Source organism: Octopus bimaculoides, unplaced genomic scaffold (assembly GCF_046866305.1).
Source record: "Octopus bimaculoides isolate indiv1 unplaced genomic scaffold, ASM4686630v1 contig97, whole genome shotgun sequence".
NCBI lineage: Eukaryota > Metazoa > Mollusca > Cephalopoda > Octopoda > Octopodidae > Octopus > Octopus bimaculoides.
In genome coordinates this window covers 55,975-77,500 of record NW_028315347.1, presented here as the reverse complement: position 1 = coordinate 77,500, position 21,526 = coordinate 55,975, and the positions used below count along the sequence as shown (strand labels likewise).

General features: G+C 40.1%; 1 protein-coding gene across 7 annotated transcripts in view; it reads right to left on the bottom strand.

The window, feature by feature from the left end:
* LOC149129225 (uncharacterized) overlaps positions 1 to 21,526 on the bottom strand; it is a 121,203-nt gene that overhangs the window by 59,348 nt on the left and 40,329 nt on the right. For 4 of the 7 annotated variants that reach the window (XR_016240184.1, XR_016240181.1, XM_089346692.1 and 1 more), the window contains one exon: positions 15,481 to 21,182. The exons of the other annotated variants lie outside the window; for them this stretch is intronic. The gene's annotated coding sequence lies outside the window, so the exon portion shown is untranslated. Of the gene's footprint in view, positions 1 to 15,480; positions 21,183 to 21,526 lie in introns of those variants that run through there. 7 annotated transcript variants of the gene reach the window in all.

Here is a 21,526-nt window from a genome sequence, read left to right as displayed (position 1 = left end):
TTTTGCAGGGGTCAACTTTGCCTTTCATTCTATAAGGGCTGATAAATTAAGTATCAGTTGAAGTCTGGGGGTCGACATAATCCATTTAGCAGTCCCCTGAAATTGCTGGTTTTCTGCTAAAATTTGGAATCAGTCTGTTACAGAGAACTATGCGCATCCTTCTCTGTAAATTAATTCTCTCCTTCAATTACTGTTGCTTCTGTACTATGTGGTAACTTTGCTGGTACAGTGCCAAATATATGTATCAGGTTGGTGCAAAAGTAATGTCCGATTTCTAGAAAAAATGCTTCAGTGCGAATTTATCAACCTCTTCCTATAGTTTTAAGATATCACTGTGTCTAATTTGTACTATTTTCTTTCAGATTATCTAACTTCTGGCCATAATTCTCAGAAACTTTTACCACCATGTTTGTCCCATCTAAAGATCACATCAAAAATGTTTTACTCTACGAGTTTCATAAAAGTGTTAATACATGTGCGACTGCAAGATCTACTCAGAGCACTTATGGGGATGATGTAGTGAATGAAAGAAGTCACAGGAGGTGGTTTTCCCGCTTCCGAAATGGGAATGTTGAATAATGGGTATTGTTTAGAATCTGTGGGCTTATAGAAGATGTCTGTTTCGATGTGGTTATTGACTATTTTAATTAGGATGTCAAGAAAAGGGAGTTGTTTACTGCTGTGTTCCATGGTGAATTGCATGTTGCTATAAATATTGTTAAGCATTATTTTGAAATCGAGCAGTTTGTCCATGCTCTCTTTCCAAAGTATAAAGCAATCGTCCAAATACCACTTCCAGTTCTCCTTTAAACAGCAAGGAAAAGAGGAGCCATATTTTTGTAGTGATGACTGGTATATTTTAAGCTCTAGGTAACCCATTACAAGGTTCGCAATCACTGGAGCAGCTCGGGTTCCCATTGCAATTCCACATTTTTGTCGATAGTAAACTGTATCGAACATGAAATAGTTGTTCAGAAAAACAACCACAAGGCAGAAATTTATGAACGCTGGTTAAATTCTATGCCAATAATTCTGCCTCATAAACTCCAAATTAAATGTATTCCAAACGAACAGGACCAACAAAGACAATTAAGGGAGAAACTAACACTTGGAAAACATGAAGACAGAAATAGAACTGCTTAAGCTTAGAGCGCTGAGCAATGAAGAAAAATTGAAGAACATGGATGAGGAAATCTACAACGAATTAAAGAAACATTGAGATGGTCAACGCTTGGAAAGTGTCTTTAAACTGTGGCAAACAACTTGTGAAGCTGAAGAAACAAACTCGCTACAAGGCTGGCAAAGACAAAGCAATTTGTTTATTAACTACGAAACACAGTTCATCGTAGAATAGGCATCGGATAAGCCCTTGCTGAAGGAAAATAAAGCAAAAACATACACAGAAATGAACCCAGGCTTATCGAACACAAACCAGAGACGGACAAGGGGAGGCAACTCCACCGACATTACATTCCCAAATAACTTAAACAACAATCAGAAAATCTGGACGGAATCTTCATGGCATTCAAGTAATCCTGTGGAGCTCCTAGAAAAGCTCCTTAATGCATCGTTCTACAAAACACATAGAATATATAGGAGAAGAGAAAACAACAAGGAGTGTATATTTATTTCTCAGTCTATAGAATAATATAAATTATTTACATGCTTTTAAGTTAGAAAATAATTTGTCAAGATATTGGAATTTTGTTATTAAATAAAATTTCATCAAACTGTTTCTGTCATTTATGACTTTGTGTGTGTGTGTGTGTGTGTGTGTGTGTGTGTGTGTGTGTGTGTGTGTGTGTAGAAAGGTTTATGTTCTTTGTTTTTTTTTGGTTTTTGGCACGTAATTCATTGTTTTTTGTTTTCTATATTAATTTTCTGCTTTTCTCTCTCTCTCTCTCGCCATTTTCCAGACATATCATTCAAGACACTGAGGAAAAACCACAAGTGGGGAAGCAAGCTTCAAACAGGCAAGGGGCAGGTCCAGCCCCTCGCAAGTTGAATAAAAATATGGCCAAACAGCTTCTTGAGATCGCGGAACAACTACGACTGATGCAGCAGGCGATAGATGAGCCATCAAAGGACTCTAAATAGTTATTGTGATAAGGAGAGGGGGTCGTGGTGGGAATGGGGTGACTGATGGTGGAGCAGGGGGGAGGGGGGGGGGTTCGGAGGAGAGAGAATTTGCCACTCACACTCTTTTCATTGCTCACCACAAACTTCACAATCAAACCTCTTGTGCCTATACTTGTGTGTGCGTGTGTGTGTGTGTCCATATATATGTATATATATATATACATATATATATATATATATATATATACACACACAGACATACATCTACACACACATTCATACACATATATATATATAAATACTTATATATATATATATATATATATATATATATATATAACGTGAGAGAGTTAGGGGTTGGGGGTTCAACCCACTAAGGGATAGTATCTATCCAGTATACTGCTGGGAGGGTACCCAATTATTGCTACTCTAGTGCTATACTAGAGTAGCAATAATACTAGAGTAGCAATAACTTATATATATATATATATATATATATATATATATATAAGTTTTAAGAAAGAGAATGGGTTGAGCAACACGTCTTTTAGCATAATGCTACAATTGTTTCATTTTTTTACCAGAAAATCATTGCTGAAATATTACTATATATAATATATGAAATAATAGATTGAATCAGTATTAATCCAGTAATATTGTCAAATGGCAAGTCTTCTCTGTCCATTCTCTTTGTTAATATTTATATTTATATAAAGCTTATTGGTACTTTATGGATTACAGATGCATGTTGAGCGATACGATCAATATTCCCTGTAAAATGTTATCTGATAGCCAATACCTGTAGACAGGCTTTATAAAGCAAACTACAAAGTCAATACCCCAATTGAATTTATATATTTTTATGTGTGTGTATATATATATCATCATCATCATCATCATCATCATCGTTTAACGTCCGCTTTCCATGCTAGCATGGGTTGGACGATTTGACTGAGGACTGGTGAAACCGGATGGCAACACCAGGCTCCAGTCTAATTTGGCAGAGTTTCTACAGCTGGATGCCCTTCCTAACGCCAACCACTCAGAGAGTGTAGTGGGTGCCTTTACGTGTCACCCGCACGAAAACGGCCACGCTCGAAATGGTGTCTTTTATGTGCCACCCGCACAAGAGCCAGTCCAGGGGCACTGGCAACGATCTCGCTCGAAAATCCTACAGGAGCCAGTCAGGCGGTACTGGCAACGGCCACGCTCAAAATGGTGCATCTCATGTGCCACCCGCACAAGAACCAGTCCAGGGGCACTGCCAACGATCTTACTTGGCTTGCCGGGTCTTCTCACGCACAGCACATTTCCAAAGGTCTCGGTCAGTAGTCATCGCCTCGGTGAGGCCCAATGTAAGAAGGTCTTGCCTCACCACCTCAGCCCAGGTCTTCCTGGGCCGACCTCTTCCACGGGTTCCCTCAACTGTTAGGGTGTGGCACTTTTTCATGCAGCTATCCTCATCCATTCTCACCACATGTCCATACCAGCGCAATCGTCTCTCTTGCACACCACAACTGATGCTTCTAATGTTCAGCTTTTCTCTCAAGATACTTACACTCTGACGGGTATTCACATTGACATTACACATCCAACGGAGCATACTGGCTTCATTCCTTGCGAGCTTACGTATGTCCTCAGCAGTTACAGCCCATGTTTCACTGCCATGTAGCATGGCTGTTCGTACGCATGCGTCATACAGTCTGCCTTTTACTCTGAGTGAGAGTCCCTTTGTTGCCAGCAGGGGTAAGAGCTCTCTAAACTTTGCCCAGGCTATTCTTATTCTAGCAGCTACACTTTCAGCGCACCCACCCCCACTACTAACTTGGTCGCCCAGATAGCGGAAGCTATCGACTACCTCTAGTTTTTCACCCTGGAATGAGATAGAAGTTGTTTCCTGTTTGTTTACAGTCTTTATTGCACCTGAACATCTGCCACAAACAAAAACTAACTTGCTAGTTAACCTGCCTTTGATGTTGCTGCACCTCTTATGTGTCCATAGCTTGCACCGGGTACATCTTATAGAGTTACTACCTACTCCTTTTCTACATACTGAGCAGGGCCATCTACCTGAAGGGGTTTGTGTTTTATCTACCTTCCTACTTATTAGGATTTTGGTTTTAGCTAGGTTGACTCTAAGGCCCTTCAATTCTAGACCTTGCTTCCACACCTGAAACTTCTCTAGTTCTGATAATGACTCCGCAATTAGGGCAAGGTCATCAGCATAGAGGAGCTCCCAGGGGCAACCTGTCTTGAACTCCTCTGTGATTGCCTGGAGGACTATGATAAATAAGAGGGGGCTGAGGACGGAACCTTGGTGGACCCCTACCTCTACCCAGAATTCATTGCTGTACTCATTTCCAACCCTCACCTTACTGGCAGCATCTCTGTACATGGCTCGCACAGCTCTCACTAACCATTCTTCTATCCCAAGTTTCCTCATTGACCACCAGATAAGGGATCGGGGGACCTTGTCAAAGGCTTTCTCCATGTCAACGAAAGCCAGGTACAGAGGTTTATCCTTAGCTAGGTATTTCTCCTGCAACTGTCTCACTAGAAATATGGCATCAGTAGTGCTTTTACCTGGCACGAACCCAAACTGCATCTCATCTAAATTGATTCGCTCCCTAATTAGTTGGGCTATGACCCTCTCTGTAACTTTCATAACCTGATCTAACAGCTTGATGCCTCTGTAATTATTTGTATCTAAAGCGTCACCTTTACCTTTGTAGCAGTTGAATATGATGCTGCTACACCAGTCATTGGGTATGACTCCTTCGTGTATCACCTGGTTCGTAATACGGGTGACTAGGCTATAGCCAACACTGCCAGATATTTTGAGCATCTCTGCAGTGATTCCTGATGGGCCGGGGGCTTTCCCGGTCTTCATATTCTTAATTGCTTTATCTACCCTGGTACTGTCAACTCGGATAGCTGGTCCCTCTATTGGGTCGACATACGGCAGGCTCTCTTTCTCCCATTCATTCTCTTTATATATATATACATGTGTGTGTGAGTGTATATATATATATAGATAGATATAGATATATATGATATATATATATATATATATATATACATACACACACACACACTTACCTGTATGTGTACATATACATTCGCATGTATATTTGAACGAAATCAGAAACTATTAGGTTTTGGTACAGTGACTATTATTGTTATTATTATTAACGTTGTTGTTGTTGTTGTTGTCACAAATATTGTTAGAACCGGTGTAATGAAAATGCCATTGTTTTCCTGCCTTAAAATTTAACACACTCACCGGTAACATTTCCACTTATTTCTCAAGAGAGTCAAGACTATTGAAAAGGTCGCAAGACACAACGAAAGTTTTAGGAAAATAAAAATAAGAAATAAGTGGAAATTTAACCGGTGAGTGTGTTAAATTTTAAGGCACAATAAGAAAATGACTCTCACCAGACACAACAGAATATTGTTGTTTGTTGTTTATAGTTTCAGCTTAGAGCTGCGGCCATGCTGATGCACCGCCGTGTTACTACACTGTTATTACAGGGAGCTTCCTACAATATGTGGCACATGGTGAAGAATGGAGTTTGATTTAGCAACCCTCATTTGCACCTCTTGCCGTGAAGTAGGTTCATCTGGGACTCTTGACAGGAAGAGGTCCAGCATTGCTGGGATCTTTGGCACTATGCAGTGTTGTCCCGTTCTGGCATTGGTGTAGCTTTCAATGCCAAAATTTGGCACAATTCCTTCCAGGATCTTCCGGATGTATATTACTGCATACCTCTCCCGCCTTCTCTCAGGGAGTAGAGTCTTAGCGGTTTCAGCCTTTCCGAGTAGCCAAGCAGTTGCAAAGAGACAATCTTCTTTGTGAATCTTCTCTGGATTGCTTCAAGGTCTGCTGTTAATTTCACACTGCTGGGTGACCACAGCTGTGAGCAGTAGTCCAGGCGGCTGAGGACGAATGTCCTCCAGAGGATCATCATGGTTTCCTTATCTCTGGTTCTGAATGTTCTCAGGATCCATCCAGCCAATCGTCTGCACTTTGTTGCCATCCTGGTAATGTGCACGTGGAAAGAGGTATCATCACTCATGTCGATACCCAGGTCTCTCACTGATTTAGGCTCAGGGATTGAAATTCCCTGTGGACCAGTGTACTCTGTAAGTTTCATATTCAGTTTTGGACGTTGGTAGCGCAGGGCTTGGAATTTTTCAGCATTAAACAGCATATTATTATCCTCAGCCCATCTGTAAACTGAGTCCAACTCCTTCTGCAGATGTGCAACATTGCTGGAGTTCTGTATTTTCTGCGAGACTTTCGTATCGTCTGCGTAGCTTGCAAGAGTGGCTATCTAGGCACTTGAAGGCATATCTGAGAGAGCGACTATAAAAAGCAATGGTCCTAAGACAGAGCCCTGTTTATATATATATATATATATATATACATATATATATATATATATATATATATATATATACACACACACTCACATATATGTTTGAGTGTGTATGTGTGTGTGTGTGTGTGTGCATGCATACTTGTGATTGTGATTCTCCTCCAAAAATGCTTGGCAACCAGAGTTGGTTTGTTTGTGTCCCCATAAGTTAGCAGCTCAAAAAATGCAAGCTCTTGGAGTCAACTCGTTGGACTAAACCCTTCGAGGTGGTGCTCCAGCATGGCCGCAGCCAAATGGGTAAGAGAAAGAGAAAGGGAAAGAGAAGCGTGTAATAAATGTTTGCTTTCCTGTCAAGTTAGAGTAAGAACAATTCAACAAGAAAATGAAGAATGACTCAATATCGTATGTAGAGTAGGCTGACAGGGACTTCGAAGTCCTGGCCCATTAGATAGTCTGATGGAGGGCATTAGGCTGATACTTCAAAGTCCAGGTCACCCTTCTTGTTGTAAAAGTATAATATATAAAGATATATATATATATATATATATATATATATATATATATATAGGCGCAGCAGTGGCTGTGTGGTAAGTAGCTTACCTACCAACCGCATGGTTCCGTGTTCAGTCCCACTGCATGGCACCTTGGGCAAGTGTCTTCTACTATAGCCTCGGGCTCACCAAAGTCTTGTGAGTGGATTTGGTAGACGGAAACTGAAAGAAGCCTGTCGTATACATGTATATATATATAGGTATGTGTGTTTGTGTGTCTGTGTTTGTTCCCCCACCATCGCTTGACAACCGGATGAGAGTTTTATAGGAGTTGCTTGTTGCCAGGTATTCCAATGGGCCGTGACGTCTATAAAGCAAAGCAAGGGTTACAGGCAAAAAATGATCAACGAATAAAATTGTAATTGCTAGTGGAAGGAGGATTCTCAAATTCGCGAACATTACGGTAGAGAAAGCACTAACAGACAATAGACACAGTTCTGCTTCCTATTGTCACAGGAGTGGCTGTGTGTTAAGTAGCTTGATTACGAACCACATGGTTCCGGGGGTTCAGTCTCGCTGTGTTGCACCTTGGGCAGGTGTCTTCTAATATAGCCGTTTATTCTGTCCCCCCACCCCCATTCCACAACACTTTCACCGAAAATTTTTGTATATTCAGAATCTCCATAATAAATAATATTTGCATAGAAAATTTCATTAAAAAATATTCCTACACTCCTACACTTATATATATATATAAAATGGGCTTCTTTCAGTTTCCATCTACCAAATCCACTCACAAGGCTTCGGTTGGCCCCGAGACTATAGTAGAAGACACTAGCCCAAGGTGCCACACAGTGGGACTGAACCCGGAACCATGTGGTTCGTAAGCAAGCTACTTAACACACAGCCACTCCTACACCTATATATATATATAAGGTTGACTTCTTTCAGTTTCTGTCTACCAAATCCTCTCACATGGCTTTGGTTGGCCCGAGGCTATAGTAGAAGACACTTGCCCTACAAATATCGTCCCGATCCAGGCACACGAGCGATTATCACATTTTGTTGGTGGACAGCCATGCACTTAATGTGAGTGAGGACTATACGCTCATCGCTGGAGGCCAACGCACCGAACATCCATGTGGCATCTATTCTGAGGGTCTCGTTGCATCATTCGAGAAGCTCAAAGACTACGCTGTTACACCTATGTCCAATGGCTTGTTTCTAGTCTGAACATCTCAACTCAAAATAAGCCCACTCTTCGCTAGATCCAGCTGCGGGAAGACGGGGTGGCAGACCTTCTCGGATGAGATTTTATAGGAGTTGCCTTTTGCCAGGTATTCCAATGGGCCGTGACGTCTACAAAGCAAAGCAAGGGTTACAGGCAAAAAAAGGATCAACGAATAAAATTGTAATTGCTAGTGGAAGGAGGATTCTCAAATTCGCGAACATTACGGTAGAGAAAGCACTAACAGACAATAGACACAGTTCTGCTTCCTATTGTCACAGGAGTGGCTGTGTGGTAAGTAGCTTGCTTACGAACCACATGGTTCCGGGGGTTCAGTCTCGCTGTGTGGCACCTTGGGCAGGTGTCCTTTAATATAGCCGTTTATTCTGTCCCCCCACGCCCATTCCACAACACTTTCACCGAAATCTTTTGTATATTCAGAATCTCCATAATAAATAATATTTGCATAGAAAATTTCATTAAAAAATATTCATTTTTCTCAAAGTTATGACCTTCCAAAATCCTTAGGGTACAATTATGCCGTTATCTCCATGGCTTTAAAGGGAGATAATACTTAAACGCTTGCTATTTTAAAGTCATATCAAGAGTTGTCCTTCTTGTCCTCTAAGGGAGGTAATTGGAAAAGACGTCTTGGAACTTTCGGAAAGTAAATTGTTATAGTTACCTCCCTTAGAATAAAAAATTATATTTTTGAATTCAAAACTATAATTCACATTCTAAGAGAGATAACTATAATGATTTACATTTATGAATGTTCCAAGACGTATTTTCCAATTTCGTTGAAAGTGCTTTGGAATAGTGGTGGGGGCATAGTATAGACGGCTATAGTAGAAGACACTTGCACAAGGTGCCACACAGTGGGACTGAGCCCCCGGAACCATATGCTTCGTAAGCAAGCTACTTAACACACAGCCATTCATACACCCATATATATATATATAAGATGGGCTTCTTTCAGTTTCCGTCTACCAAATCTACATACAAGGCTTAGGTTGGCCTGAGGCTGTAGTAGAAGACACTTGCCTAAGGTGCCACGCAGTGGGACTAAACACGGAACCATATGGTTTGTAAGCAAGCGACTTAACACACATACACTGCTACACTTATATATATATATATATATATATATGAAGGGCTTCTTTCAGTTTCCATCTATCAAATCCACTTACAAGGCTTTGGTTGGCCCCGAGGCAATAGTAGAAAACACTTGCCCAAGGTACCACACAGTGGGACTGAACTCCCGGAACCATGTGGTTCGTAAGCAAGCTACTTAACACACAGCCACTCCTACACAAATATATATATATATATAAAATAGGCTTCTTTCAGTTTCCGTCTACCAAATCCACTCAAAAGGCTTTGGTCGGCCCCGAGGCTGTAGTAGAAGACACTTGCCCAAGGTGCCACGCAGTAGAACTGAACCACGGAACTATGTTGTTCGTAAGCACGCTACTTAACACACAGCTACTCCTACACCTATACATATATATTTGATGGGCTTCTTTCAGTTTCCGTCTATCTAATCCACTCACAAGGCTTTGGTTGGCCTGAGGCAATAGTAGAAGACACTTGCCCAAGGTACCACACAGTGGGACTGAACTCCCGCAACCATGTGGTTCGTAAGCAAGCTACTTAACACACAGCCACTCCTACACAAATATATATATATAAGACGGGCTTCTATCAGTTTCCGTCTATCAAATCCACTCACAAGTCTTCGGTTGGCATGAGGCTATAGTAGAAGACACTTGCTTAAGATGCCACGCAGTGGGACTAAACACGGAACCTTGTGGTTCGTAAGCAAGCGATTTAACACACAGCCATTCCTACACTTATATATATATATGATGGGCTTCTTTCAGTTTCCATCTATCTAATCCACTCACAAGGCTTTGGTTGGCCCAAGGCTATAGTAGAAGACACTTGCCCTACAAATAGGCCCCGAGGCTATAGAAGACACTTGCCCAAGGTGCCACTGATGGGCTTCTTTCAGTTTCCGTCTACCAAATCCACTCACAAGGCTTTGGTCGGCCCCGAGGCTGTAGTAGAAGACAGTTGCTTAAGGTGCCACGCAGTGGAACTGAACCACGGAACTATGTTGTTCGTAAGCAAGCTACTTAACACACAGCTACTCCTACACCTATATATATATATATATATGATGGGCTTCTTTCAGAATGTACTACTGGAATATCATACCGATGACGGAAATTGAATTTTATCATTCATAATCCAGAAACACGTCTATGATTAACTTTAAATGGTTAGTTTTCATTGTTTTTTCTTCATGTTTTTGCCTTTGTGAGTTACAAGTAATGCTATCTGTTGGAGTTTCAGCATTTTTAGCTGCTATTTCTGAACTTCGGTATATGGTGAAGCAAATGCTTGCTGATCCCTTAATTATGTTTATAAATATATATATATATATTTATATATATATATGTATATATATATATATTATATATATATATATATTTATATATATATATATATTAATAAATTATAGGGTAGCAAAGAAAATTTTAGAAATTTTATTTACCACCAGTGGTCTAGCGAGAGTAAAAAAACAGTCAATAGACTATGTATTATTCATTAGAAATGTAGAGACGCCTATAATAGGACATCTACTCGCTAGAAATAGCAGCAAAAATACTACATACCACAAAAGTTAGGGATAATTTCGAAAGGAAATGAAAAATAAAAACTTTTACCAATCTATATTCTGTACCATGGTTTCAAGTCAATTTTAGTAAGATAAAGATTATATCTTACAAGGTCGGACTATCGTCAGCAGAATTGACCAGACAACACATGAAGCACGAATCAGTACGCAGCATGGTTCGTGTTCTTATGTCTAATTTTTCAAAATATACCGCGTATTTACGGTTTACCTAATCGGTTTACCTAATCTATTGAATATAGATTGGTAAAAGTTTTTATTTTTCATTTCCTTTCGAAATTATCCCTAACTTTTGTGGTATGTAGTATTTTTGCTGCTATTTCTAGCGAGTAGATGTCCTATTATAGGCGTCTCTACATTTCTAATGAATAATACATAGTCTATTGACTGTTTTTTTACTCTCGCTAGACCACTGGTGGTAAATAAAATTTCTAAAATTTTCTTTGCTACCCTATAATTTATTAATAATGATAAAATTCTTTTTGGATGATTTTCTGAAGGAATTTCGGCATTTTGCATTTTTGTATTTGCTGCCGATTAGGGAAACCGTAAATACGCGGTATATTTTGAAAAATTAGACATAAGAACACGAACCATGCTGCGTACTGATTCGTGCTTCATATGTTGTCTGGTCAATTCTGCTGACGATAGTCCGACCTTGTAAGATATAATCGTTATCTTACTAAAATTGACTTGAAACCATGGTACAGAATATAGATTGGTAAAAGTTTTTATTTTTCATTTCCTTTCGAAATTATCCCTAACTTTTGTGGTATGTAGTATTTTTGCTGCTGTTTCTAGCGAGTAGATGTCCTATTATAGGCGTCTCTACATTTCTAATGAAGTATATATATATATATATATATATATATATATATATATATATATATATATGTATGTATGTGTGTGTATATGTTCGTGTGTCTGTGTTTGTCCCCCCAACATCGCTTGACAACCGATGCTGGTGGGTTTACTACGTCCCCGTAACTTAGCGGTTCGGCAAAAAGAGACTGATAGAATAAGTACTGGGCTTCCAAAGAATAAGTCCTGAGGTCGATTTGCTCGACTAAAGGCGGTGCTCCAGCATGGCCGCAGTCAAATGACTGAAACAGGTAAAAGATTATATATATATATATATGTGTGTGGTAATCTTCCAGTTTCGAGGGGTTAAATAAATTACAAGGGAAATAACTGAACGTCTTACCAGTATTATCCGTACTACTTTGTTTATAAATAAATCACGTGATTTGATTGACGTTAACTGTTTCTATATAAATCACACACGTGATTGAATATCATAGTTTCTTATGAGAAATCGAAAATGCCTCGTGGAAGACCAGCTGCACAACATCTAACCTGAACCCTAACCCTAACCCTAAACTTTTATAAAAAAAAATTCTGTCGCATGCTGTTTTAGAGAAAAAGTAGTACGGATAATACTGGTAAGTCGTTCAGTTATTTCCCTTGTAATTTATTTAACCCCTCGAAACTGGAAGATTACCATATATATATATATATCAGAGGGGAAGCAGATAAGAAAAAATTTTCCAATGTTGTGCACCGTGAGGACCAAAGACTCGAGGTATTTCGTGTTGCAAGACAGTGTAGGAGAGAGAATAGTGATGTTGTAGGAGAGAAATGTGTTCGCATGGATGATGGTACACTTGCACTAAATGAGGCTGCAAAGAAAAAGGTCTGGAGATGCCACTACGATAGATTGCTTAATAAAGAGAATGAATGGGAGAAAGAGAGCCTGCCGTATGTCGACCCAACAGAGGGACTAGCTATCCGAGTTGATAGTACCAGGGTAGATAAAGCAATTAAGAGTATGAAGACAGGGAAACCCCCCGGCCCATCAAGAATCACTGCAGAGATGCTCAAAATATCTGGCAGTCACCCGTATTACGAACCAGGTGATACACGAAGGAGTCATACCCAATGACTGGTGTAGCAGCACCATATTCAACTGCTACAAAGGTAAAGGTGATGCTTTAGATACAAATAATTACAGAGGCATCAAGCTGTTAGATCAGGTTATGAAAGTTACGGAGAGGGTCATAGCCCAACTAATTAGGGAGCGAATCAATTTAGATGGGATGCAGTTTGGGTCCGTGCCAGGTAAAAGCACTACTGATGCCATATTTCTAGTGAGACAGCTACAGGAGAAATACCTAGCCAAGGATAAACCTCTGTACCTGGCTTTCGTTGACATGGAGAAAGCTTTTGACAGGGTCCTCTGATCCCTTATCTGGTGGTCAATGAGGAAACTTGGGATAGAAGAATATTTAGTGAGAGCTGTGCGAGCCATGTACAGAGATGCTGCCAGTAAGGCGAGGGTTGGAAATGAGTACAGTAATGAATTCCGGGTAGAGGTAGGGGACCACCAAGGTTCCGTCCTCAGCCCCCTCCTATTTTTCATAGTCCTCCAGGCAATCACAGAGGAGTTCAAGACAGGTTGCCCCTGGGAGCTCCTCTATGCTGATGACCTTGCACTAATTGTGGAGTCACTTTCAGAACTAGAGAAGTTTCAGGTGTGGAAGCAAAGACTAGAATCGAAGGGCCTCAGAGTCAACCTAGCTAAAACCAAAATCCTAATAAGTAGGAAGGTAGATAAAACACAAACCCCTTCAGGTAGATGGCCCTGCTCAGTATGTAGAAAAGGAGTAGGTAGTAACTCTATAAGCTGTACCCGGTACAAGCTATGGACACATAAGAGGTGCAGCAATATCAAAGGCAGGTTAACTAGGAAGTTAGTTTTTGTATGTGGCAGATGTTCAGGTGCAATAAACACTGTAAACAAACAGGAAACAACTTCTATCTCATTCCAGGGAGAAAAACTAGAGGTAGTCGATAGCTTCCGCTATCTGGGTGACCAAGTTAGTAGTGGGGGTGGGTGCGCTGAAAGTGTAGCTGCTAGAATAAGAATAGCCTGGGCAAAGTTTAGAGAGCTCTTACCCCTGCTGGCGACAAAGGGACTCTCACTCAGAGTAAAAGGCAGACTGTATGACGCATGCGTACGAACAGCCATGCTACATGGCAGTGAAACATGGGCTGTAACTGCTGAGGACATGCGTAAGCTCACAAGGAATGAAGCCAGTATGCTCCGTTGGATGTGTAATGTCAGTGTGCATACCCATCAGAGTGTAAATATCTTGAGAGAAAAGCTGAACATTAGAAGCATCAGTTGTGGTGTGCAAGAGAGACGATTGCGCTGGTATGGACATGTGGTGAGAATGGATGAGGATAGCTGCGTGAAAAAGTGCCACACCCTAACAGTTGAGGGAACCCGTGGAAGAGGTAGGCCCAGGAAGACCTGGGCTGAGGTGGTAAGGCAAGACCTTCGAACATTGGGCCTCACCGAGGCGATGACTACTGACTGAGACCTTTGGAAATGTGCTGTGCATGAGAAGACTTGGCAAGCCAAGTGAGATCGTTGGCAGTGCCCCTGGACTGGCTCTTGTGCGGGTGGCACATAAAAGACACCATCTCGAGCGTGGCCGTTTTCGTGCGGGTGACATGTAAAAGCACCCACTACACTCTCTGAGTGGTTGACGTTAGGAAGGGCATCCAGCTGTAGAAATTCTGCCAAATTAGATTGGAGCCTGGTGTTGCCATCCGGTTTCACCAGTCCTCAATCAAATCGTCCAACCCATGCTAGCATGGAAAGCGAACGTTAAACAATGATGATGATTATATATATATATATACGATGGGCTTCTTTCCGTTTCCGTCTACCAAATCCACTCACAAGGCTTTGGTGGGCCCGAGGCTATAGTAGAAGACACTTGCCCAAGGTGCCACGCAGTGGGAATGAACCCGGAACCATGTGGTTGGTAAGCAACCTAATGGGTTCATTTGTGGTTTGATTCTACAGTTGGATGTCCTTCTTGCTGCCAATCAGTATGTAAGGTGTATGTGTGTGTGTGTGTGTGTGTGTGTGTATATATATATATATATATATATATATATATATATATATATATATATATATATATATATATGTTGTTTAGTAGTAATCCACAGAGAGAGAGAGATAGAATGCTGTTGTAAGAGAAGAGAATTAGAGCTTAGTGTGAGTTGTAAGGTTGTGGGACGTTATCTCACAGTTATTGACAGTAAACTTCATTTCTCTCTCTGTCCAAGGTTCTAGTTGGTCAGCCAGACTTTGTTCTCACTGAGTCGGTTGGATGGTTTGACTGAGGGCTGGCAAGCCAGGAGGCTGCACCAGGCTCCAATCTGATCTGGCAAGGTTTCTACGGCTGGATGCCCTTTCTAACACGAATCACTATGAGAGTGTAGTGGGTGCTTTTTATATTCCACTGGCACAGGAGCCAGTCAGGCGGCACTGGCAACGACCACGCTAGAATGCTTTTTCCTTGCCACTGGCATGGAAACAGTCAGGCAGCACTGGCATCAACGACACATGAAGGGTTCTTTTTACGTGTGTGTGTGTGTGTGTGTGTATATATATATATATAATGTAACAAAAGAAAAAAAAATTATATGGAGTGTAAAACATCCAGTTCACAGGTACAGCAGTTGAATACCACAGACATAGGAGTATAAATTACAAATAATAAATTAAATAGAAAAATACAATTGACAATCTAACAATTTATTTACATTATAATATAAAAATTTTTGAAAAAGACAAAGCCAACAATTTGTTTTGACTTATATACAATATTTGATTGATAAACAATACATATCTCTGTACATAAGCCACTTGAGTACAATATTTCAAAAAGACACATGAAATTCTATGTTCAAGGAATGCTAAATCACAAAATATTGGTTCGAAATCCGTATGTTTAAGAGTATTTGCATTGAGAATTCAAATACATAAAAAAACAAAATTAAAACAGATAAAAAAAACAATTATGACGTAGATCAATATTTATTATATAAATATGCCTCTACATATCCGAAAGAAAGAATTTCCAGTATATCAACTATTTATTTATTTGTGCTATTTTTTATTATATTTATGATTACCATAAGAAAACAAATGTAAATTATGAATAATAATATATAATAACTCTTTCTCATTTACTTCTATCAGCACAAAGTGATTCTTTCTCATAGGAAGTTTAAGAGGTGTCCAATGGGAAAGCATAGTTGTGTTTGAATTAGGGTATGACTTGACATTTAAAAGTGATATTAGGTATGGTGTGGATTTAAAAATTTCTTTTTTTTTAAAGGAAGTTTTTTTGTGCAGACGTCAACGCTGTGAACAAAGAAGGCAACAATTGTCTGCACCTTGCTGTAAAGAAAGTGTTTCATTCTGAGGAGGAACACTTGACCATTTTAGTTAAGTACTGCATGAAGCTCAACATGCGAAATAGAGAAAGGCTCTCTGGTGTGGTGGTTGCTAGTTATCTAGTCCACGAGAGTGGAAATTTTTACTTTAAAAGCAAGAGAATTAACTCCACTTAAAAATGTAAAGTTGAAAGAAAAATTAAAGCTATTATTCACAACACAGGCACCATGTAGGTTGTGTGAAGTAAAGAAATACAACATGAAATTCTATCCCTGTGGTCATGTTGTGATTTGTGGGGAATGCTTTTCCAAAATTCCTCTGAAATGATGTCTAGGGTGCCAACTACTTATAAGAGTCCCACGTTGGCACCTACATCAGAAAGGAAACCATAGCAAGTTGAGACTCCAAAGATTGAAGAGAAGCAAGTTCAAACAGTGGCAGAAGCAGTTGAGACTCCAACGTGTGTGGAGGAGGTCCTGACGACATCAGACAGTTGAATCTGCAAAGGTTGAGGACAAGAAAGTACAGACTGATTCACAGCTATTGGAGGCTACATCCTACCAAGTCTGCAAAGTATGAGAACAAGGAAGTACAGACTGATTCACAGCCATTAGAGGTTGTATCCCAGTAAGTTGGTTCTCAAAACCTGGAAGAGAAGAATCTCCTGAAGGTGTCATGGCAGTTAGGAAGTAATTGGTAACAAGCTGGTATTTTCTTAGGAATTAAAACTATTGACCTGGAAATTATCAAGCACAACAATCCCTTCAGCATTGTAAGACAGAGCTACCAAATTCTGTGCAAATGGTTTCTAAGTTGTAATCCAAAAAAACAAACACACAAATCACTAAAAGAAACTGAGTGTTTCACTGCATTTGAATGTCTATCATTAGACAGAAGTGGGGTCTGTGTAAATGTTGCTACTCTTTAGTCTCAGGCGCAACTTCACTAAACAGAGACCCAGGATTAAATTCGTTCAGTCAGAAGGAATTCTTAAATGTAAAGAACCCAGAGCCACATGGCCCAATACGTTCTTCTTTAAAATGGCAAATGGTGAATTGAAGAGGGTTCACCAATTAAATCCATCAGACCTCTACCATATTGAGACTCCTTTAATACTTTGGCTCCCTTATTTGGGATTAACCTTTGAAGTATTCAAAAAACATTTATCACGTTTTACAACATTACCCCTCAGCAAACTGAGAGTCGATAGTAAAACAAACGAAGAAGATGGCACCCTAAGGACCTGCCTTCATTGACCCCCCACCAACAACTACATCCCTTTATTGGCTTCATTTTTTACCAATGTTTCATCTTTCACTGCCCTAAATTTCTGCCTCAACTTAGCAAATTTTATCCAGCAATGTTTAAGGAAGATGATTCTGGCTGTTTCCACCTGATTGACTCAGGTCTTGTCTTTCGCTGCTGGGAAATACTTTCCTTACACCATCTTCTCATCATGATGCAAACAGATCCCTTTTTTCCACTTGCTACGACAACCTTCACCTCATTTGCTTCACCATAGAGCAGGTAGGAAAAATTCCTGGCAAGGGTGGGGCACTGGTGAATTTAGACCAGTCTACAGCATTCGATAGGGTTGACCATCAGTATCTGGTGGGGGTCAGACTGGGCTCAACTTTCCATAGCTGGATCAATGCTATGTATAGTGACATCGAATCAGTCGTCCAGGTGAATGGTCTCTTCTCAAAGCCATTCGCAATCAAGCATTAAATTCGCCAGGGCTGCCCCTGTTGCTGCTTCTGTATGTATTGGCCCTTGAGCCACTGCTGCGGAGGTTGGGGACTGCGGGGTGGGGGTGGGGGCGCTTATGGTAAGGGAGCAACAGCATATGTGGATGATGTCACCGTTCTCGTGTCTGATGAAGGGCAGCGACCTCGTGAAGAAGACCCCATTAAAAGAAATATGAAGCAGTGGCAGGGTCAAAAGTTAACCAGCCTAAATCAGTCGGCTTGCCACTTGGCACCTGCAGGGGCAGGTCAATGCCTCCCAACAGCATTGTTTGACGAAAGGCCCACTTAAACTGCTCAGGGTCTGCTTTGGAAACAGGTAAATCACATTCTTCTGCATTGCAATTTCAGTTGATTCCAATACATTTGCCGTGACATATCCACTGGTTTTACCAGACTCTTTTAGTGCCAGAGAAACAGAGTAACCCATGAATGTATGTCCTGGCCAAACAAAATGATTGCTAATACACGCTGCTGGCATGTTCCAAAGCCCCATCGGTGGGAATTGTGCCACCGACGGAGGAAGTTGTAACCTCGAACAAATGGAGGAACAATATTTGGTTTTCTCCAGAAGGTGAGAGGAGACGTTGGGAGAGCTCTTTTACAGGGCTTGTCAAGGGAGGAGACATAGCCTGAATGGACTCCTTCCCTGAGGATATATTGTGCTTCCGATCGTGGCACTGTTGGAGTGCCTAAGTGGCACTTTGGGTCGGAAGATTGTAAGAGGATGAGTGCCTCATACTGAAGGGGCATGTGACCCATGAGAAGAGTTGTAAGAGGCAGGTGCTTCATTTTAAGGACATGGTGTCGTCTGCAGTAAGAGGCTTAGTACCTCATTGTAAGGAGCTTGAGTCCAATAAGAAACTGTGCTAAGAGGTTTATTGCCTCAAATATGTAAATTATAAAAGAACAATGTTTTAGAGAAGCAGAGTTCGGTGGGTGACTTCTGCCTTCTCCCATTAATATCATCGTGTTCATCATTCATCTCATCAATGTCTTTGTCCAGCCCGCAGCTACTCCATCTATGTACGGCTTTCATAGCCAATATAATGAAATAAAGTAGCTCATTTTCATTATCATTCATTTTTATCATAAGTTTTTTTTTTTCTAATTGTTATATGTCCCCACTGGCCCCCTTGTGGGTAATAAAGAAATCACTCCTCATTCGTTAAGTCCTTGTTATATAGGACCTTATAAAATATCTTCAAGAACAGAGAAGACAATCATATTAGATGCTGAAGGAAAACCAGAAACAGAAAATGTGGATAGAGTCAAGGAGGCTTTCGTCAAATCCATCCGGAATTCAAGAACATGAAAATATAATTGTAAAAAGAAACCAAAAACATGTGATCTCAATATGAAATTAAAACAAAAGTATCGAGGCTATCAAATGGACAGGCCACAAACGCAAGAATGAAAGAAACCAAGCTACTACGTCTAATTTTGTCTGGTGACCACTGTGTGGCCATCCGTGCCACTGATAGAAGAATCAGCTGAGGCAAAGCCTAAAACTGACCGACATCAATCCCAAAGCCTGGGACATTGAAGCTGAGGAAAGGCTGTGGTGGTACCAACTGCCCTACAGAAACAGATATTACATGAATTTCATAGTGGACACCTGGGAATGTCGAGAATGAAAGCTTTGACAAGGAGTTACACGTCTTGGCCGACACTGGACAAGGACATTGAAAATTTGGTAATAATCTTGTAGAGGTTGTGTTCCAGCAGCCAAAGCACCACAAATACCAATCATGGCCTGAGTTCATTGTCCATATAGACTACACTGGACCACTGAATGGTGCCTACTACATTGTTGATAACCTTACCATGTGGCCGGAAGTATGTAGGTGCAGTCAACCTACCGCGAAGGTAGCAAAGTTCCTGCATGAACTTTTTGCTCAATACTATGTTCCAGACACCACAGTATCAGACAATGGAACATAATTTACAGGATGAGTTCAAGAAATTGTATAAAATGCATGCAATCAAGCACACGTTTACTCCCGCCCTACCACCCAGGGTCAAATGGGCAAGCAGAATGATTTGTAGATACTTTGAAGCAAGTGCTAGAGAGAAAAAAAAAATTAGGCAATGACGAAATGCTAAATATCAGTTCAGGCAAGTCACCTGCAGATCTAATGTTCGATTGAAAAATTAAATTGATCTTTGTCACTTTTTTTTATAACAGTAACCAAAAATATACTGCAGTCTCTACAAGCCCAAACATCACACAATATGGTAATTTATATAAATAGAATTATAGAAAAACAAAGTCTGAAGTTCTAAAATAACTAAAACATAAAATAAAATAAAAAATTTTAAATTTCAACACCTCACAGGATAAAGGTTGTGTGTGTGTGTGTATGTGTGTGTGTGTGTGTGTGTAAGGAAAAGATATTCACTAACAGATAATTATGTTATCAAAACAATTTATCATTTACATACCTCTTAAATCTATGCAAAAATTCCAGCAATGCCCTTTTCATTCCTACTGGGATCGATACCAGTTAAGTCTAATTTGAGGATCCACAGAGGTTTATGGGGGTGGGACTTGCATAATTGTACAAGATATTTGCAGAACACAAATTCATAAAAATTTTTTAAATTATCAAACTTTACGTGATGTCATTCAACCGATAATTAATAACAGGCCGTGCGCATATGCGCAAGTTTTAAAAACATTTTGAAATTAGGGTGAATGATGGTGGTCTTGGTACTAGTGGAGGGGAGGGGACACACCACATGCAAAGTCACCATCATCAATTAACCCCAATGAGCAGCACTGCAAATCAATCTCCAATGCTTCTTCATGCCTGTCTACTCGTTCACTCTCACTCCTTGTACATAACCACACGTGTGTGTGTGTATATATATATCTATATACACACACACATATATATATATATATATATATATATATATATATATATATATATATATATATATATATACACACACACACACACATATATATGAGTTTTTTTCAGTTTCCATCTAGCAAATCCACTCTGAAAGTTTTGGTCAGCCCATGTGGTTGCGAAGCAAACTTCTTAACCACAGAGCCACTCATGCAGACAAGGACAAAATAGATACAGGACTCAAAAAATAACACAAATATCAAGAGACAAAATCGTCCTGAATCTCTAAAAATATTAGCAGCCATTGCAGGTCTCTGCAGTCAACTCGGAATTTCCTTTGAGAACAAGTGTGGACACACCGGCTATGGAGATGAGCACTCGTTTGAGTTTGGTCTGACCAACAGCACATTTCTCGGAGGCTCTCAACAAGCTATGAATCTGCAAAGGAAATTCAGTGAAGTGGCTTAAAATATTACAAACCAACAAAAGAAAAAAAGAAAAGAAAAAGAAACTCTACACCATTTTGATACCAACATATCTGATCAAACTGATCTTTGTTCTACAATACTAACTTCCTATTTCACAGTGATTTAAAGTTTAACAGAGGGGGCGGGGGTACAACCACACCAATAGTCACAATCAGTTATAAAGATTCATAAAATGTGAGACTTTTTTTTTTTTTTATATATATATATCAGGTTTTTAAATAGAAACTTACCTTCTAACATTTCTGCTGTGTGGAAATGAAACAACAACAACAAAAAATAATAAAGCTTTGGATG